Source organism: Panthera tigris, chromosome X (assembly GCF_018350195.1).
Source record: "Panthera tigris isolate Pti1 chromosome X, P.tigris_Pti1_mat1.1, whole genome shotgun sequence".
In the NCBI taxonomy this organism is placed as follows: Eukaryota; Metazoa; Chordata; class Mammalia; order Carnivora; family Felidae; genus Panthera; species Panthera tigris.
The window spans coordinates 28,147,034-28,169,169 of record NC_056677.1 but is presented as its reverse complement, the minus strand read 5'-3'; positions in this window follow the sequence as shown (position 1 = coordinate 28,169,169).

Below are 22,136 nucleotides of genomic sequence, written 5' to 3'. Positions count from 1 at the left end.
AGCCTATAAGACATTATTCCAACTTAAGAAATGTTAAGCAACTTGAGGTAATAAGACATGTATACATTAAAAGTTCAGAATGTAAAGTTGCTTTTGATTAATGTTAAGTCATATAGGCTTAAGATTATAAGGGATCATAGAGATCATATATCCCAATGGTGTTTAAACCTTTTTTTTTTCTTTAGCAATAAAACAAGATCTAACTTAAAGAAGACCCAAACAGAAAATTAGAGCTACTCAGGTGAAGCATGGAGTTTTTAGAACTCAGTTTCCAATTCACTAATAAGTCAAAACCGTTTTTTTTTCCCTTTATTTGTTACGTAACTGCGTCGTACAGAGTTTATGTGACTTGTTCAAATTTACTCAATTTACTTTTGCCAGAGCCAGTTTAAGAATCTAGAACATTCTGCTTTAGAATTGAGCATAAACTTTTTCTTTTTCTTTTTTAATTTTTAATGTTTATTTTTGAGACAGAGAGAGAGAGTGTGAGGGGGCAGGGAGGGGCAGGGAGGGGCAGGGAGAGAGAGGGAGACATAGAATCTGAAGCAGGCTCCAGGCTCTGATCTGTCAGCACAGAGCCCAATGTGGGGCTTGAACCCACAAGCCATGAGATCATGACCTGAGTTGAAGTCAGGTCCAGTTAACCGCTGAGCCGCCCAGGCACCCTGAGCATAAACTTTTTCTATGATATACTGTATTAAAAACAGAAACCAAAAATGAAATAAAAAGAAATAAAATTAAATAAAGCAGTGGATAGGTCAGAAGTGTAAAAGTAAAATGTGTACATGAAGCTGAAAGGTAGTAGGAGTGAAACACGCAGATCTTAATGTGTATGGACATTTTGTGAGTTAGACCAAAATCCTGGCCGGTGAAATGCCCATGGCTAGTTGAACATGGGAAGCTCCTGGGGCTCCTGGGTGGATCATTTGGTTAAGCATCCGACTTACCCTCAGGTCAGGATCTTAAGGTTAGTGAGTTCCAGCCCCGTGTCTGGCTCTGTGTTGACAGCTAAGAGCCTGAAGCCTGCTCCAGATTCTGTGTCTCCCTCTCTCTGCTCCTCCCTTCCTCTCTCTGTCTGTGTCTCTCTCTCAAAAATAAATAAACATTAAAAAAATTTTGTTAAATGGTCAGCTCCTGTTTAGTTCAATTCATTGGTAGCCACACCAGAATTTAGTGCTACATATATATTTTTTGCCAGATATTTTATTTTCCTTTTTTTTTTTAAGATATATATTTATTTTTGAGAGACAGTATGAATGCAAGCAGGGGAGGGGCAGAGAGAGAGAGAGAGACAGAGCATCTGAAGCAGGCTCTGCAGCTCAGAGCCTGATGCAGGATTTGAGCTCATAAACTGTGAATTAAGGACCTGAGCCAAAGTTGGACCCTCAACTGACTGAGCCACCAAGGCCAGATATTTCATTTTTCAAGAACAGCTAAGGGTCTAGATTTTTAAATTTTTTTTAATGTTTATTTATTTTTGACACACAGAGAGAGAGACAGAGCATGACTGAGGGAGGGACACAGAGAGAGGGAGACCCAGAATTCAAAGAAGCTCCCAGGCTCTGAGCTGTCAGCACAGAGCCTGACGCAGGGCTCGAACTCATGGAGTGTGAGATCATGACCTGAGCTGAAGTCGGATGCTCAACTGAATGAGCCACCCAGGCGCCCCATAAGGGTCTAGATTTTTATGTGAAATCTAGTATACTGCATATTTCTCCCATAAGGTGGGGATTTTTAAAAATTTTGTCTATTGATGAATCTGACACACTTGGGACAGTGTCTGGCGTGTAGTAGATGATCAAGCCTTATTTGATTACTAATTTGGAAAGGTTTCTTCATTTAAAAATTCTGTACAAGTACTGGAAAATGTATCTTGGGATCTCACTTAGCTCTGTGACTTCCAGTTCAAATCTTGCATTTTATTTATTTATTTTTTTAAACGTTTATTTATTGTGAGAGAGAGCACGAGTCGGGGAGGGGCAGGGAGAGAGGGAGACACACAATCCGAAGCAGGATCCAGGCTCTGAGCTGTCAGCACAGACCCCGATGTGGGGCTTGAACCCACAAACCACGAGATCTTGACCTGAGGTGAAGTTGGACACTTAACTGACTGAGCTTCCCAGGCAGCCCTGTGATACCTCCAGCTTTGATCTTCTTTCTCAAGACTGCTTTGGCTCTTCATGGATTTTTGTAGTTCCATACACATGTTAGAACTGTTTGTTATATTTGTTGAAAAATGCTATTGGTACTTTGATAGGGATTGCATTGAATCTAGATTGGTTTTGGTAGTATGAACATTTTAAGACTATTCTTCCAATCTATGAGCATGGCATACCTTTCCTGTTGGACCATATTAATCCCGTTCTTTTTTTATGTTATTTAAAAATTTGTTTTAAATGTTTATTCTTGAGAGAGAGACAGAGCATGAACGGGGGAGGGGCAGAGAGAGAGGGAGACACAGAATCCGAAGCAGGCTCCAGGCTCTGAGCCGTCAGCACAGAGCCCGATGCGGGGCTCTAACTCAGACAGTGAGATCATGACCTGAGCCGAAGTCGGACGCTTAACCGACTGAGCCACCCAGGTGCTCCTCAAATCTTTGTGCTTTAGATAAAGAGACAGAAAATGACTTTCTACTGCATAACATGACATATGGAGCCTAGGAACTTTCTCAAGTAGGCCGGAATCACTGTCTGACTTCTCTAGCTCCTGTGCCTTACCTTTCTTTCCTCTTGTGGGTGACAGTAGTGAAGTGAACTTATCTTTGTAGCAAAACAAACATCTTGTGAGAGAACATGGTTCTTAAAACAAATTACTTTTTAAAAAAGCCCACATGGAGGCTTAAGTTTAGAGCCAAAGTATAAACATATAATAATTACTCATCAAAGCAATTTTATTCCTGGCTTCTGGGGGAAAAAATCCCTTAAAAATAAAATGCCATTTCTGCATGTGGGATTTGCAATTATATTTAACACGGATATGCTGTATTGCCTGACGACTCCTTATTTTTGAAGAAGAATACTGTGAGTTTCTCAGTACATTTTACTTACTACTTAAAATGGAGAAAAGTTGAGAGGGGAAGACTAATTAGAAAACAGTTGCCTACAATCCAATGAACTGAGCCTGCCAGACACATTCATGTTCTTCTTAATATTAATGAACACACATGTTATACTGATTGTAGAAAATCAAGAAAAAATGACTTGTTTTGAACTTAAAAATAGGAAACATGAAGACAAAACCCAGAGAAGCCTTTGGGTATATCAGCCTCTTTAACTTGAATTATATAATACCAGTTGGCAAATGCTTTAAAATTGCTGACAGACACTAACTGCTAGTTACTACATGAAAGCTGGTAAATCAGATGGGACAAGAAAAGGATAATTGTGATTCACCAAATATTAAAGATTCCCAAAATTAGAACCCTCCTCCCTTAGCTGTGGGTTTTCTTGTGAAAGACTCCACAGTATCATAGACTTTCTCTACATCCTCTGTGCTTCTATTTATGACAATAACAAAAACTGTTTTTCTTCTCCCCTCTCTCTCTCTTCCCCTCTTGTGTCATCATCTCCTCTTACCTTCTTCCCTGCATTCCTTTATTTTTTCCCTTGTTTTATGATTATGAGTGAGATATTTTTTAAAAAGATTAAAAGGTGCTCAACGTCACTCCTCATCAGGGAAATACAAATCAAAACTACAATGAGATATCACCTCACGCCTCTCAGAGTGGCTAAAATGAACAAATCGGGAGACTATAGGTGCTGGTGAGGATGTGGAGAATCGGGAACCCTCTTGCGCTGTTGCTGGGAATGCAAATTGGTGCAGCCACTCTGGAAAACAGTGTGGAGGTTCCTCCAAAAATGAAAAATAGAACTGCCCTATGACCCAGCAGTAGCACTGCTAGGAATTTACCCAAGGGATACAGGAGTACTGATGCATAGGGGCACTTGTACCCCAATGTTTATAGCAGCACTGTCAACAATAGCCAAATTATGGAAAGAGCCTAAATGTCCATCAACTGACGAATGGATCAAGAAGATGTGGTTTGTATATACCATGGCATACTACTTGGCAATGGGAAAGAATGAAATCTGGCCATTTGTAGCAACGTGGATGGAACTGGAAGGTATTATGCTGAGTGAAATAAGCCAGGCAGAAAAAGACAGATACCATATGTTTTTGCTCATGTGTGGATCTTGAGAAACTTAACAGCAGACCATGGGGGAGGGGAAGGGGGAAAAAAGTTACAGATAGGGAGGGAGGCAAACTATGAGACTCTTAAGGACTGAGAACAAACTAAGGGTAGATGGGGGTGGGAGAGAGAGGAAAGTGGGTGATGGGCAGGGAGGAGGGCACTTGTTGGGATGAGTACTGGGTGTTGTATGGAAACCAATTTGACAATAAATTATATTTTAAAAAAAGATTAAAATATTTGGGGTGCCTGGGTGGCTCAGTTGCTTCAGTGTCTGACTTTGGCTCAGGTCATGATCTCACGGTTTGTGCGTTCAAGGCCAGTGTTGGGCTCTGTGCTGACAGCTTGGAGCCTGGAGCCTGCTTCAGATTCTGTGTCTCCCTGTCTCTCTACTCCTCCCTTGCTCTCTCTCTCTCTCTCTCTCTCTCTCTCTCAAAAATAAACATTAAAAGAAAAGTTGAAAATGTTAGTCGCCATTAATATTTTTTTTTACGGTGAGTGAAGATATATTCTCAGAAATGGGAGTTTAATCAAAGCATTGTTATGAACTTCTAAAGAAGTGACCTGAAGCACTAGAACTATTTTAAGGGCATATTTGATATCCAAAATAAAAACACGTAAAATGTCCAGTCAGTAACGTAAAAGCACTTTGCTTTGTAATCACAGTTATTTAGCTGTTTGAAGCACATTTTAAACTATCATTGGAGTCGATGAAAAAAGACTTGCTCGGTGCAAAAACCCTCCAAAGGAGAGACTGTAAACATTTTATCCTGAATATTTGCTGCTTCAGTTGCTGATGTGTTTAACTTGGCCTCATACAATTCAAGCTCTGTATACCACCATGTTCCTGAATCGAAAATGTATTTTCACTTTCAGCTATATAAAACCCATCATCTGCTAATACATTTAATATGGCAAAGATACTTTTCTTAAACACCGTGCGAACTAAGGGTTCATTCTGTCATTGGAAATTGGGAGATATTCAGTTGCTCCAAATTTTAACTTGAATAACCTTGAAAAATAGTTCTCCATTTAACACCCTGTGTTGTGCTTGTCTTGCGGTCAAGTGAATTATCTTAGTTACTGGAGTGTTATGTGACACCAGTTGTTCGGTTACCACTGCCGTAAAAATAGCTCTGCCCCCACACCCCTTCAATAGGGTTGCTTCTAGGACCCTGATTTTTTCTAATCTATAGCTTAGCCCTCAAAGCAATGTGGCCTCTTGCTGTTTGCTTCTCATTATCCCTGCAGTTTCAATTATATATGCGACTCTTGGCTTTATTTTAAAACAGTTGTGCATTGCTGATGAGCCCTGAAGTCACCAGGGGTGGCTGGTGTCAATAGTGAGTCTATGCAGAGCTATTTTTATCCATAAAACCGTTTACTTCCTATATGACGAGAGGTGCTGAAGTGAAACCTGCCTCCTATTATACCCTCGGGGTGTAATCACAAGGGGCGTGATCACAGCATCCTGATTAAGGGACCAAGACTAGAGCAGGCTGCTCAGGGTTATGTTGAGGAGTAGGGCGTTCTCCGCGTGGTTTTGAACTCTTCGTAGGAAAAGCATCAGGGCGCAGCACATCTAATTCTTTTGATAGCACAGCTGTGTACATAAACCCCTGTATCCTGGTTTCTGCTCAGAGGCTGTGCTCTTAGATTTAATTTTCTTATAAGTCATTACAGCCATTATTGTTCATTTAAACCTTGGCAAGAAAAGTATTACTAGTTCCCAGTGTGCTAGAGGATTCCATGTACTTTATCTCCTGAACAATTATGAGTTATAAGGAGAGAAGACTGTCAACATTGATATATATATAAATTTTGTCTATACATGTGTATATGCATTTTTTTTATTCTAACCCATCTCAGCACTCTTAATAGCTTCTTGCCCACAGCAAAATATGTAAGCCTCTTAGCAGAAGTCCTTCCATGGCCCTCAAATAGGAATCTTTCCGGTTCTGCTTTTAAACATCCACTCTGAGCCTTCTTGCAGTGGCCTGGAACCCCAGTGTTTGTTTTATTGCCTTATACCCACCTGGATTCTGCCTCTCTGACTATTGGAGACTGTCCCATTGGAACAAGAGTGTCTGAATGGCTGTTGTCCCAGAATGCTCTCAAAAACTTATCTCCCACAAGCCAAAGTTATAAGCCAAAGCCATGACCCTGACCAACCTTGAAGTCTCCAAGTCCAGGCTTAGACTAGCACAGCAATACACTCTTTGCTCCCATGTGAGAGAAGATTGAATTTTACTCAGAACTACAACTCTTCTTTCATAATCCTGGAGAATTTTGTTGTGATGAATTAAACAGGAGCATAAAGTATTTGCTCTGGTTCCATCCTTAATCTTTGTCATGGTGTTACGTAGCTAAGCCAGTTGCACTGCCGTTTTCGTGTAGATAATGAAACAAAACAAAATAGTATTGGGTGAAATAAGTATGGTAGTCCTCTCTTTGTTGTCATAGACTGAATGTTTTGTTCTCCTAAAATTCACATGTGATGATGGTATTTTGGAAATGAGGCTTTTGGGAGGTGACTGTGTTTAGATGAGGTCATGAAGGGGTTCTCAGGATGGGATTAGTGTCTTTATTTTTTTAAACGTTTTTAATGTTTATTTATTTTTGAGAGAGAGCAGAGCGTGAGCGGGGGAAGGGCAGAGGGAGAAAGAGACAGAATCCAAAGCAGGCTCCAGGCTCTGAGCTGTCAGCACAGAGCCCGACGCGGGGCTTGAACTCAGGAACTGTGACATCATGACCCGGGCCAAAGTCGGACGCTTAACTCACTGAGCCACCCAGGCGTCCCAGGATTAGTGTCTTTATAAGAGACACCAGAGAACTTCTTTGCCCCCTCTCTGCCCTGTAAGGGCCCAGCACCAGGGTGCAGGAGGAGAGCTCTCACCAGAACCCGACCATGCTGGCATCTTCATCTCAGAGTTCCATTCTCTAGAACTGTGAGGAAATAAACTTCTGTTTGAGCCATCCAGTCTCTGATGTTTTGTTATGGCAGCCTGTGATGACCAAGGCACTTGTATTGTTCCTAGAGCCGATATTTGATTTTGTTAAAACACGCAGACACAAATGACGACAGTGACAATACCAGTGAACCATGTAATTTTGATATCATAAAGCAGGTTTGTGGGGATGGAGCTACTGGTTAGCTCTTACCCCCATAATAATGGCGTGTGAGAAGCCTTATCCTAACTTAGTGGCTTCCAGCAGGCATTCTCATTGTTAAGCAGGACTGACTGACTGAAGATGGGCTGGATTTGGTGGTTCTGCTTCAGGATGCGGGTCGGGCTCGGCTTCAGGCTGAAGATCGAACTTGGATTTGTTCAAAGTATCATATGGAGGCCCAAGCTGAAGTGTCAGTTGCTCCCCAGTGCGTGTTACGCTCGTGGGGGTCCACTGGATGACAAGATAGCAAGTCCAAACATGACCCCACACATTTCAAGGCTGTGTTCCTGTCATCTTGTTAACATCCCCTTGACCAAAGAAGATCATTTGTCCCACCATAGGCCCTATATATAATTTTATTATCTAAGAATAGAAAGTGAGACCAATAAATCAATTTATGGCAGTAGGAAAAGTAGGAGATTATTAGTGAAAAAATTAGTTCCAGTGGATATGTTGCTTTTATTTGTGAATTTGCAAACATTTCTAAAATATATTTCGTGTTTCCAACTTAACTGTGATAATGGCACAAGAGAAACTTCTGAAGTGTCCAGAGATCACTTTTTTGCTTAATAACCCCACTATTTGCCACAGTAAATGTAACCATCTCCAAAGCTTTTATTTGAAGGCTTTGATAAAGGTTAAGATTTTACTGAGGAGGAAAATGATCACTATCCTATCTTAAAAGGGTGCATATCATATAAGATACTTTATGCACATCACGCACACCGTGTAAACATATGTTCAAAACCACAGACATATGACATAGGTGATGTATTCTGCTAATTTTGTAGCAAAGGAAATGGAGAGCAAGAACAAATAGGTGACGCACGTGTCTAAGGGGACACAGTTGGGGAAATGTGGTCTAATCTGGCTCTCAATGTGGCCTTTTCTGTTACAAGGACCAGAGACAAGAACCAGCTTATTATAAGGATGCATAGGGAACTAAGGAAGGTCAGGAAGCTGTCTTAACAACTGAATAACCAGACGTCAAGGAGACTGTAATGTCACTTTGGAGAACTGCAGTCACAGAAGCTGATTTCATGGGTAATCGGACCACTGAAGTGGACACAATGCAGCAGTTCATCTACCATTATAGATGTTGTTCCACCATTCCTAAGAATTAACTGCTTTCAGTCCCTGCTTCTACTCTCTTCTCTACTCCCTAGGGACAGATGATTGTCACTCTAATATAAACTTTCCAGAAGGAAGTGTTCGATAGGGCAGCTGGTCACCATCGTGTATGAGAGGATCAAGTTGTCTTCCTTTGTCTTCGAGTTGGTTTTTAGTCTTTGATGCTCATGCTTGAACAGTCATTGTGGCCAGGGTAATGGAATATGCTCATTGCCTAGGCCCATGGTGGAAACGCCACCAACCGACACACAGAATTTAGAAGAAGTGAATTTTCCCAAATTCTCTTTGGTATAGTGTTACCACAGGAAGGAGATGTAGATACTGGCATGCTAGAACACAGCACATGTTTGCAACAAGCAGTGATCTAATCTAGTCATTTTTTTTTTCTTTTTACGTTTATTTATTTTGAGAGAGAGAGAGAGAGAGAGTGCGCATGCCAGTAGAGGAGGGGCAAGAGAGAGGGAGACAGAGAATCCCAAGCAGGGTCCACCCTTTCAGTGCAGAGCCCGAGGCCGGCCTTGATCTCAAGAACCATGAGATCATGACCTGAGCTGAAATTAAGAGTCAGTCCCTTAACTGACCGAGCCACACGGGTTTCCCCAATCCAGTCATTTTTAATCTTGATTGAGTTTGAATCTTGATTACCTGCTTGGCTTGGTACATGTGCTTTGTCCCAGGTCACATCCCAGAACAACCGAATAGGAATTCTGCATGTTTGCCTCCCATTGGCATGTTTTCAAAAGCTCCTCAGGTGATGTTAATGTGCATCCAATGCCAAAAGCAGACCTGAAATATGAATATGCAGTATGTCGTTAGATCTGGAGGGAGGCGTCTGAGTGGTGTACGAGTTTCGTGAGTTCTAAAAAAAAAAAAAAAAAAAAAAAAAAAAGAGTTTGGTGAGTTCTAGAGAGTGTTGGGAGGTGTGCACCTAGATCAGAGTGTGAGGGATTGAGTGGTAGGCAGAGACCAGGTCACATACGAATTGTTGGGAGTTTGGAGCTGTGTGTTCTGTGATCAAACCAACAGAGAATCTCTCTACTGTTCAGGAAATTGCTCGAAGTCTAGTGACCAATGCTTTCCAAGTTGTCAAGTAGCCATTTTAATAACTGATGAGTCAGGGAGGGTTTGATAGCTTTCATTTCCAAGTCACATGGCTATACTGATCTTGGACATAAGCAGGCAGTGTCCCTAAAACTATGGTCCGATTCAAGGGTGGCAAGATTCCAGGTCTAAGGAGAGGGAATTCAGTCACTAGTGTGGGGAAGAGAGGTTTGAAGAACTTCAAATCCGACTATGACAGCAGCTACTATAGCCACATGCTGCCAGCTCTGAATTGCCATGGTTTTCTACTCTCCGTAAATCTTCAATAACAATAAATGTACTGGTGGTTATATCAAGTAGTCATATATAGATTGTGAACCCTTCTCACATAATCATTTTGTTTTTACCACAGTCTGGTGAATCCACGAGGTTCAGTCCCAGTTTTATTGATCAGAAAACAGAAGTAGAGAGAGACTGAGAAGGTTGTGATAGTAAGGGTGGGAGTCAGACAGAGAAGCCTGGCTTTTCTCATTCCCCTTCTAGGTTGCTTGATTGAATTGTCTCCACCAGCCTTAATGTTGTCCTTTATAATCTCTGATTCCCGTAAAACCTATGAAAGAGAAGAAAATGGGGGAACAAGGAAAGGAAATACAATTTAGAACAATTTTTAAATTTACTTGGACTGAATCTGGCTCTGTTGTCACAAGATGTAGATTCAAATCCTCACGATTCTAGTGTTGTTACTTCATCTTAATTTATACGATCTATTTACTTCTCTTCCAGTCTCTGTCTCTGTCTTTTAATCTAGCTTTCTTTTTTGCCTATTACATATTTGAGGAGTTTGCTGAGAAAAAAAAAATCTCTGCTTTTCATTAGTTATGGGCCAGATACACAGACAGGTGTGTATATAACAGGAATGAATGTTGACCTCAAAACTCAGATGTGGAAGAAATGTAACTCTGGTTTCTTGCCATATTTTGGAGCTGTACTCCAGCTCAACAATGTCTAGTAGAAATATAATGTAAGCTACACATATAACTTAAAACTTTCTGGTAGACACTTTAAAAAGTAAAAAGAAACAAGTGAAGTTAATGATATATTCTATTTAACTCAGTGTAGCTAAAATAGGATTTCAGTGTGCAATGAATATAAAAAAATGTCGGGAAGAGGGACGCCTGGGTGGCTTAGACGATTAAACGTCCAACTCTTGGTTTTTGCTCAGGTCAGGATCTCGCTGTTCCTCAGTTCAGGCTCCACATCAGGCTCTTCCCTGATGGTGTGGAGCTTGCTTGGGATTCTCTCTCTCTTCTCTCTCTGCACTTCCCCCACTCTTTCTTTCTTTCCTCAAAAATAAATAAACTTTAAAAAAATGTTGAGAAGACATTTCATATTCTTTTTTTTAAGTTTATTTATTTTTGAGAAACAGAGGGGAGCAGGGAGGGACAGAGAGAGAGAGAGAAAGAGAGAGAGAGAGAGGGAGAGAGAGAGAGAGAGAGAGAGAGCGAGAGAGAGAATCCCAAGCAGGTTCTGTGCTGTTAACACAGAGCCCGATGTGGGGCTCGAAACCCATGAACCGTGAGATCACGACCTGAGCCAACGGAATGAGTTGGACCCTTCACCAACTGAGCCACCCAGGCACCTCAGACATTTCACATTCCTACTAAGGACCTGCTAAGTCTTCAAATTCTGGTGAGTTTTTTACGCTGCTAACGCATCTGAATTCAGATGCCAAATTTTTTGTGATATGGTGAGATAAAGTGAACGGTTGCCCCGTCAAACAAATGAAGTTGTGTTGAATGGAAAAATAGTCTACAGTGCTTTGGTTTTAAATTAAAATGCAAATGAGGTGAAATTAAAATTTCACTTTCTCAATCATAGTAGCCACATTTCAAACGCTCACTTGGCACTCAGTAGCCACAATTGGACAACACAGCTCCAGATTATGAAAAAGATTGTCTTCTTGAATTTCCCAATTTGGGGCTGTTCAGCCTTCTTCCTATCAAAGACAAAGGTGTGTGTGTGTGTGTGTGTGTGTGTGTGTGTGTGTGTGTGTATCTCATCAGTTGCCTTTGAAATATTTTTCTCTTGGAGTTGGGTTGAAAATGACTAGAGGGGTGCCTGGTTGACTCACTCGGTAGCATGTGTGACTCTTGATCTCAGGGTTGTAAGTTTGAGCCCCACGTTGTTGTAGAGATTACTTAAAAATAAAATACAAAAGAAAAATAAAAAGAAAATGACTAGAATCTTCCTCTAAGACTTTCTCTCACCTATGCTCCAAGAACCACATTAGGAGAGATTACGGGTGTGCCTTTCCCTATGTGATGGGTTCTCTTGCCTCCCTGTCTGCACCTGGTGTCAATAGACTTGCCCTTCCTGTTCTAGGAAAAGTTTTGGTCCTTTTATTTACTTACTTACTTACCAATTTATTTTTTTTATTTTTATAAAAATGTTTATTTATTTTTGAGAGAGAGACAGAGCACGAGCAGGAGAGGGGCAGAGAGAGAGGGAGACACAGAATCTGAAGCAGGCTCCAGACCCAGAGCTGTCAGCACAAAGCCCCATGTGGGGCTTGAAAGCAAGGACCATGAGATCATAACTTGTGCGAAGTCAGATGCTCAACCAACTGAGCTACCCAGGTGCCCCTTACTTATTTATTTATGTACTTAAGTCTGTATGTATTTACCTACTTAATTACTCGTTTATGTTGGCATAAATATTAAAGAATTTTTATTTTATAATTTTAAAATAATTGAGTAAATGAAACAAAATTAAACAGTTTAGATATATTTATAACATATCTGGATAAGTTTTGGTCTTCTTGGGACTCAGAGTCTGAGGTTAATTTCATTTCCAAAATCCTCAAAGGAGTTCACTATTTTCTTCTGCTGCTGGGATCTGTGGAACTACCAGGACATTGAAAGCCGTCCTTAGGACTCTAACAGTGTCATCATGGACATCATCATGTTACCACTATTTTAGAAACTCACTGTGACTTTTGAGTGTCTGCTTCATGTCTCTTTGCTGTTTCTCTCTCGGGGTCACAGGCTTTTGTCTCCAGATCACTTGGCTCTAATTCATGTCTGTAATTTGTGACCAGTTTGCACTGCAGTTCAGGTGCTGGATGGGTGTTCTCCGAAATCCCCAGATAAGCCTCTACATGCAGTGGCAATGAATCTCAGTAATTGCATTTTTCTGTATCTGAACTTAATTTATATGTTAAGTCTCCTTTCCGTGAGATTCTACATTTAATCTCCCAATTTCAGACTGATGTGCCCTACTTTTCTCTGAGGTTTCATCTTAAATTTTTAGAAGGGCGCTGATAAAGTGGCAAGATTTGAAGGTAGGCCTGAGTTACCTGATCCTGTGCATGTTGATCCTTTAGGGACCTCATTCCTTGTTTCTAAGCCCTAGGCTGGCTCTTATCTCTGTACAGACAACAGACACAAGGCTGCTGGTACCTTGTCATTTGGGGTCCTCCGAAAACCCATTAGGCACACTGTTCTCTGGAGGCACGTGGGAAATTATTCTGCTTCACTCTTTGTCTTGCCGAAGCGCGTAGATGCAAGGTAGCCATCTCATCAAACACATTGCCCATCCCAGGCCCTGGGGTAACCTTGGAGTCCTGTTGCTTTATTGGTGGGCTGCCATAGGGAATGAAATCCAGTTACCTCTGCACTTGGATTTCCCCAAGTTTATTTGTAGTTGTTGTTGGTGGTGGTTGGAGGCGGGCGGCGGGGGGGGGGGGGGGGTCTGGTGGTGGTGAGGGTGGTAGTAGTGTTTGTTTAACCATTTCTTTCTCTCAGGAACACACTTGTTTCTAATATTGTTGCTTCTCCTGTATCTTGCCTTCTCCATGCAGTCTGCAAAAATATTATATAGACTCAGAGGTAGAGAAAATGGCTTAGATGTTTCACTTTATTTCACAAATATTCAATGCCTGCACTTCAGATCTTGAAAAATAAAAAAAAATGATATTTACTATTTCCATTAAGATTGTAAGCCTAGGACGCCCTCCCTCTTGTGTGATTAGGGAGAGTAGGGCAGGATTTCGACATAACACATACTATTTTAGGGCAAAATATTGGTTAATATCTCAAAATATTGTCCCAACATTCAGAAATTAAGAATTTATTTATTTTCAAGAGCCTAGGGGATCCATCTGAATACCCTTTTGTGTTCAGATTGAAAATAGAACTCTGATTGGCCTATGTCTTAGCTTTACTATATCGTTAAGCTTTTTTCTATTAAGGAAAAAAATGTTCTTTTTGTTCACTCTCCTGTAAAAGTAGATGGAACATCAAGGGAGGAGAATTGAGAGAGAGAATTTTGGTTTCCCTTTAGAAACAATGATTTTTACCAGCTTGTCCCAAGTGATTGGAAGTTTAAGTATTAATATACCTCATTCTGCATTATTATCATTTCCACAACTAGACAAATAGAAGCTTAAAAAACAATTCTAGGGTAATGTGAACGAGATTAATTTAAAAAAAAAAAACTTGAAATTCACACGGTAAGTGAATATCAATGTGCAGAATGTATTTTTCCCCGATCTTACAAATTATTGTGAAAATATAAGTGTTGGATCAAGCAACGAAGTTAAATACTTCTGATATTCCACAAATATAATCAAAGTAAACAGAAAATACACAAGAGTTTTCTCATTCTACTTTCCTTGAGTTATTATCCAGCATTGATATTTTTTTCTACCAAGGGTATGATAATGAATGGGTTTGTTTAATGTAAAATTTCAAAAGATTCTTCAAAACTGACTGGTAGCTATAAAGCTTATTGACTTAGCAGGCAATTTATTTTGGTTTAGGTGAGTTATCAGAAGAGATCAATGCACATGGATACATGTGTTGCCAAAATATCTGTGTTTTCAGAAATAAATATTTCCCCCTTTGGTTTGTTACTTTGAGTTTTTCATTGAAATCTGGTACTTAGTCCTTTTAAGGTGCCACAAAACAGTAATTTTGCACTTATTTTTGTACTTCTGTAAATTTAAGATATTTTACATTAATCGTCTTAAACACTTGCAAGCTACACCTGACTTAGTAATACTGATTTCTAAGTAAGATATAAAATTTATATATTTGGTGATAATTTGAGGAATATGTTCATACATTTTTTAGCTGAAATGGTTATATGGCAATGGATACATCATTTTTATTTGTACATTGAATGGGAAGGTGACAAAGAAGGCTAATAGTGACGTGTGAAAAATATCAGTCTGAAACACTGATCATTTTCCTCAATGTGGAATCACATTTACATGGATTTGGAGGAAAATGTGAAAGTTCAATACTTTTTAAAGTTATTGAGGTACCATATGTTCTCATCGGAAGGGCCGAATAATTAATTTCTCCAGTAATGTTTTGATTTCATACCTGTTCAGTTAATTTCAGTTGGCAATTTCTCAGGGCTGACTGGATGAGGAAAGGTAATATGCATTCTCAGACTATGTGGGAATAGGGCTACTGAGTTGTAGAAATTCACTGGAAGCACCAGAATGCAATAAACGACCAGGATTTTTCTGTTAAAAGAGTGTGGTTTATTTTTGATAAACTTTTAAGTAATAAAATAAAGCAGATTGATTATTAAAGAGTAGGTGGGAGGACATACAAGAAGGCAAAAAATCAGCCCTATTCTTACTTCACAAGGAAAGTCATCAGTGCTCTCTTGGCATATTTGGTCAAGTATCTGTCTAAAATTAGGATTTCCTCTTTTTATTTTCTTATTTGTTTATTTAGCTGTGATATTGCTATATTTGTAATTCCTTATCCTTTTTATTTACTATCATTCACACATTTTTATGTAATTATAGACTCATCCTAAATGGTTAAATAATATCCCATTCTATGAACATGTCACGATTTACTGAAAAAAATCAGATTTTTTTTAATTTTTTTTTTTTTTACATTTTATTTATTTTTGAGAAACAGAGTGAGACAAAGTGTGAGTGGCGAAGGGGCAGAGAGAGAAGGAGACAGAATCTGAAGCCGGCTCCAGGCTCTGAGCAAGCAGTCAACACAGAGCCTGATGTGGGGCTTGAACCCACAAACTGTGAGATCATGACCTGAGCCGAAGTCGGATGCTCAACCGACTGAGCCACCCAGGCACCCCGAAAAAAATCAGATTTAAAAAAAATTAACGTTTGTTTATTTTTGAGAGAGAGGGAGGGAGGAAGAGAAAGAGTGCTAGAGTGGGGGTGGGCAGAGAGAGAGGGAGACACAGAATCCGAAGCAAGCTCCAGGCTCTTAGCTGTCAGCACAGAGCCCAATGCAGGGCTTGAACTCATGAACTGTGAGATCATGACCTGAGCCAATGTCAGATGCTTAACCAACTGAGCCACCCAGGCACCCCTAGATTATTTTTATTTCTTTACTGTACTAAAAAAATGCATTCGACCATTTTTTGGTGTGTGTTTCCTTTGGACAGCTTCCACGACCTGAAATTAGATCAAATGATAGTAACTTTTTAAAAAAGGGATCTTCATTTGTATCATGAAAACACTTAGCAAAATGGTTTTACCAATTTACACTCCCGTCCAACAAGATATGAGTACACCCAATTTCCTAATCTGGCAGATAAAACTTAGTGTGGATAAATAGTTTATTTTATAAAACTATTTCGTCCAATCAAAATTTAGCCCTAGGGATATTAGAATTTGAAGGTAACATTAATCTTAGCATGTTTGAAAAATAATACTGACTTCATGAGCTAACGTGTATGTGAAGAAAATGTTTTTATATTCTAGGAAAGCCACCATATGAGATTTCATACATAGTTCATATGTGTTAGATATAAATATATATTTATATTTCACATATTTTACATATCCTATATATTTTACCTATCATATAAATATATATAATATATTGATACTTATATCTTTTATATTGATATTCACTAATTTGTGTCTTTTTACTATGTTCAGTTTGCCATTCAGTTTTTACCAAATTACATTTAGTTTGATGGCAAACTAAGACATGTACAGTAAGAATTGGAGTTTTATTGCCTATAATATGTTCTTGGAGTCTTGATTCTGAGAGAGAAAGAAAGAGAGAAAGAGAACAAGGGAGTGTGTTTACATACTACCTGAAATGAAATTTCATTTTCTCGAGGGAAACAATTATGGATGCTGCATGACATTTCAAGTTTTCCAGGAAATATTAGATTATTTTACTCTCATCCCTCAATTTTTATTTCCACATGTTGTGTAATGCACCAGAAAGACAGTATTGTTTTTGTTTTACAATTTCTCAATAGGGGAATTTCAACACATTTCCATTTCTTTTGTAGTTTCCTTTCATTTAACAACATCTTTTAGTTTTTATAAAATAATATTGACTTTCATATAAATTTTTAAAAGCTGTGTAATTATTTTAGCTTAATACTGTGTGCATAAGTTTTGATAAAAACAGGATTAGTTATACTGATAGTTTATTTACTGAACCATTAAAAAATTAATTTGTGTGTTATCTTTATATACAGTTGGGGTGTTTAATATTTATCAAAATAATAATGATTGACTGTTGGTTTTTGTAGTTTCCCCCCAAAGCCTTAGGCTTGCTTTTATCATTGGTGCACTTCAGAGATGCAAAGTCATAAACTTACCTTCATTCCTCTTTAGTAGTCTGAATATTTTGCATCCAGCCATAGGAAGCAGCCTGAAACCTCTAATCGAAATCAAAGGTTACACCACAGGGGTGCAATATCTCTAATTTGTCTTGGAATGATGCAGTAGCTTCCCTTGACTGCTGTGATTAAATTCATTCTAGTTTGTTCAGTTAATGAGAATAGCACATCTTAACCCATAGAAGATCCTCCTTTTTATGGCCCCCTGACTCTGAGCAGATTAGCATCATTATCAGGAAATAATATTTAGTAAATGAATGCATGTGAGTGGCACTAGGCTAAGATCCCTACAAATCAAGTCACAAGAGTATATTCCTTGACCTTCAGCTTCTGACTCCAAAACACAGCAGTTGCTCAAGCATGTATATAGATACATTAAATATGTAGTACACAACTGAAGGCCAACTTGAAATTTGGGAGCAGTAAAAGTAATTTGTCCTTGCCACTTAGTTGGAGATAAAGTTAGTCAGCATCCTGGAAAGATGCAAAGCTGGTGGTGATAGCTACATTACCCTCGTTTGGTAGGTTCAGTGATCACTTTCGTACTCTTCTGCCCTTGTAATTCTGAGGTGGTGAGCCAGTTAAAGGAATGGTTTCTTGTTGAAATTTTAAAGCTTGTGTATTTCATGGTAGTAGAACGGGGAGAAAAAGCATATGATAAATGGGTTCCAAGGTATGTTAGTGGAGCCTTAGGGATGAGAGACTGGAGTACAGCTTAGTAGATAATTGACCAAGCTGTAGTACCACACAGACCTGATTCACATTCTGGCAACATCATGTCAGTTTTAGTACTTGGGGGCATATTCCTCAGTTTTTCTTTAGACTTCTCATCTTTTAAATGAGCTTTGATAAATATCATCTTCATGAAGTTTTGTGGTGGATTTTAAGTGAAACAATGTATAGGAAATGCATGGCACATAATAAAGACTCAATAAGCTTTAATTATCTAGTTTATTTATTGTTAGTTATTACATTGATTATTTTCCTGGCACTCAGCTGTCACTTGACATCTGTTCCTTGTTTTCTGTGTACCTAATTGGAAATCATCAGATTGAATATGTCTGGAATTATCATTAGGTGTGCTGCATTTCCTAGATGGTGTGTCTGCAAAGGTTGAACTACTAAAGAATGCCTCTTCTTCCATATAACCTCCCTGCTATATTTTGGATCAAGAATCTAATGCATTTGGGGCACCTCAGTGGTTCAATGGGTTAAGTATCTGACTTCAGCTCAGGTCATGATTTCGTGGTTCATGAGTTCGAGCCCTGCATCAGGCTCTTTGTGGTCAATGCAGAGATCACTTCGGATTCTCTATTCCCCTCTCTCTCTACTCCTCCCCAGCTCATTCTCTCTCTCTCTCAAAAAGAAAAAAAAAAAACATTAAAAAAATCTCATGCCTTTGTCGTGGCCCTGTCCCTCTTGCCATGTGTGCATTACCAAAAACACAATGCTCACTTTTATTCCTAACTCCCTGCATTTACATGTGAGAATTGGAATAGTCAGGGTGCAAATGACCAAGGAATGGTCAGACCCTACAGTATACAAATACAGATTGGGGGAGATTCCAAGAGAAAGAAGAAATTGAGGCAGGTGAGTAGTTGCTGACACAGAAAATCAGGAGATAAGCGCAGCCTCTAGCAGGTGAGGAAATGCAAAATCAGGGGTAAGATAGGGAACTATTGGTCAGAGTAAAGTATACTATACTAGCGATTCCAACAGCAGGTAATAGGAGAAACAGCCATGGGCACTGGGTTTACGATATCACTCTAGACTTTGAAAAGCATTGATGAGGCAACAACGGATTTGGACCAGAAACACAGTGGTTACAATGAACATACATCAAGCTGAGTTTTATTCATCAGATCCAGTCGCTCAAACAACCTTAGCTGATACCCTCCCCAGAGGTGGCCAGGCACTGAAGAGCCACCATCTGCTGGAATTAAAGCAGTGAACAAGGCAGACAACATTTCTGCACTCTGTGGAACTTAATTCTAAAGACTTTGGTCAAGATCCTCGTCTTAGAAGTGGGTGTGCATTGAGTACAAAACGTGAAGCTGGATCATAAAGATGAAGGGAAGAGTCTAGTTTAAGCACTGGGTTGCTAGACTGGTAGCAATTTTACTTTGGCCTCAACTGAGAAAAGAGTTGGGGAAGTGGGGGCGGGGGGGGGTCTTTAAATTCTTTTACTCTAGGGCCAGGCTGATCCAAGGAAAATTAGGCCAGGAGTACAGTATATCACAACCAAAAAACTGTATACTTCTCTTTTATTTCCTTCTTTATTAGATATGCTGAATTTCTGTCAAGTGCTTCCAGAAAGCGTCTACAGAAAAGTAATTTTAGAAATGTTAACAAAAGGGATAACATTTTAAGAGTATCATTTTAAGATACAATAGAGGCCATTTTCTAACAACAAATTTAATTTGTTCAAAGCTGGTAGTATATTAACTCTAGAATGGCAGTTTTTAAAAAGAAATTTCCATAGTTAAAGTAAAAATTATTGGAACGGCGCCAGCTAATATCAGGAATTATGCTTTAGAAATGCACAAGAAAGAGGCAATTACTGGTGTCCAAATAAGAGGCAACAGTAATAGAAAGCTCACATTTCAGTGCATTGTAAATTTAATAAATAAGTTCTAAAGTAGCCATTCACTGACTAAAATTGATTTTTGACATCAAACTTCAAGCATAGTCTATATAATCTACTAACAGCCTTCTAAGCAGAACTATCCTCTTGGATTTGCTGTTTCCCTCAGTTCTTTAATCTGTTATGACTGAGACATTGTGGATAGGAGTCTCCCATTATAGGAGACTCAGTTAATTTATGGGCTACCTTCAGGACTACACCATCTTGTTTATTCTTTACAACAAGTGTGTTTATTAAAAGTATTATGATGGAATATGTTCAATTTTATGACATACTGCAGAAAACCTTGAAGGTAAGAAAAACACTTTGGAGTTTACCTTAGAAGCAGGAAGGTTTGCATGTTAAGAAAGCTGCATATGCAGTTGCTTTTTGTTATGTGAGCTTGTGCAGATGCCTGTACAGATTGAAAATCCAAACATGTATATAATATGGAAGATATAGGGATTTTATAGGCTCCTTTTGACCACGTTTTAATTTTTCTCTCCATACTGACTTTGAAAAATAACTACAGAGGAAGATTTCATTCAACTGTGTCTGGCATAAAAATGTTTGTTTCCTTTTAATACAACTGAGTCCCATCTACAGAAAGAATACATTTATACATATGGCTGTCCAGATGCTTAAATATCCCTCTGCTAATAGTAGAATCATTAATGTATTTATATTATGAAAATAGTCGAAAATAATACTGGAAAGTAATACAGAATTAGCTGGCAGTTAAAGGAATGTGAGAATTCTTTCTTAGCCATGGAATTCGGACCCAAACCTTGTTCTGTAATTCCACTGTTACAGTCACAAGTTTGGGTTTGGAATGGTGTGTCAGTGAGGATCCAGTTAAAAGACAGGAACCATTCCAGTTATTTTAACAGAAGAGAATTTAGCACAGGGAATTGTGATTCAGGTGATGGAAAACTGAAAAAGAAAACACAGGTAGTGACTGCACAAAGTAGCTACCACTCCTGACCCTGAGAAAATGAAGAGAAAAGATTGGAATTGCTAAAATTTAGACGCTTGGAGGATTTGGACTCTACCGAGCTGAAAGGCAGATCTCCAAGGAGGAGATTGGCTTATGCCTGGGTCTCTGAGGTAGCCCAAGGGGCCTGAATAGGTCGGAGTCCCAGACATCTGCCAGCCAGTTGGTGCTGGTATTTGTATGGCAGGGGTGCACTGAAGCTGATTCTATAAGTGCTGGGGGGGGGGGGGAATGCCAACTGGATTCAGCAGCTGTTACTAAAAATAAGCATTGCTGTAGGCATGAGGAAGCAAATCTGGGATCCTGCTAATGGGAACAGTCAGTCCCAGTCCGCAGGAAGCAAATAGGAATGAGTAAGTCCTTTTTCCCTACTCTAGTCCTGCTGTTTCCCTATAGTGTTCCCTATTGTCAGATCCTAATGGAGAAGCAGCCAGCGAAATGGAAAAATGGCTTGCAGAGTTTCAACCTCAGCATCATAAAGCAGAGTATAGAACGGTGAACGGGTGTGAATCTGAGAAAACAAATCACTAAATAACTGGTACAGGTGGTAATATTTCTCTGATCAGAAATTTGTAAAAGAAAGAAATTAGAATGTTACTCATTAGTCACAATTAAAGTATTTTCACTGAACTTTAAGGATTAAAAAATGGGCAAGCACAGTGTTTAAGGTAAGACAGTGGGAAAATATCTCATATTTTCATTAACGTATGACTTTTGTTATAGCTCCTTTACCTTTGCCACATTACTTTGCCCTCTTGAAAAAGTATTTTTTCTTTTTTTTAATGTTTATTTGTTTTTGAGCAAGACAGAGAGCATGAGCGGGTGAGGGGCAGAGAGAGAGGGGGCCAGAGGAGCCAAAGTTGGCTCTGTCCTGACAGCAGAGAGCCCATTGCAGGGCTCGACTTCATGAGCTGTGAGATCACGACCTGAGCTGAAGTCAGATGCTCAAGCAACTGAACCACCCAGGTGCCCAGAAAAAGTATTTTTCAAAGACGTGAATTATGACATAACAACTAATAATTTCTGCCTAGTATTGAATATTTGGACATTGTAGAACTGACATTGTACAATATTCAACATTTCTGAGAGTACTAAAGACATCCTCCCTAGTGACAGTAAAGGATAATTATTATTTTCACAAGTGCAATAATATAAATAGTGCACATCAAATTGTTTTAAAGTAGTATTTTCCTAACATTAAATATATAGCTTATTCATAAATGGACTCAGAAATAGTGACTGCGGTTCTCTCTTTAAAAAAAGAAACTGGTTCACAATGCTTTAAGAACTATTTGGAATGTTATCTTCAAAATATTCTAAAGCCAACCAAAAACCAGTGAGCTAAAATT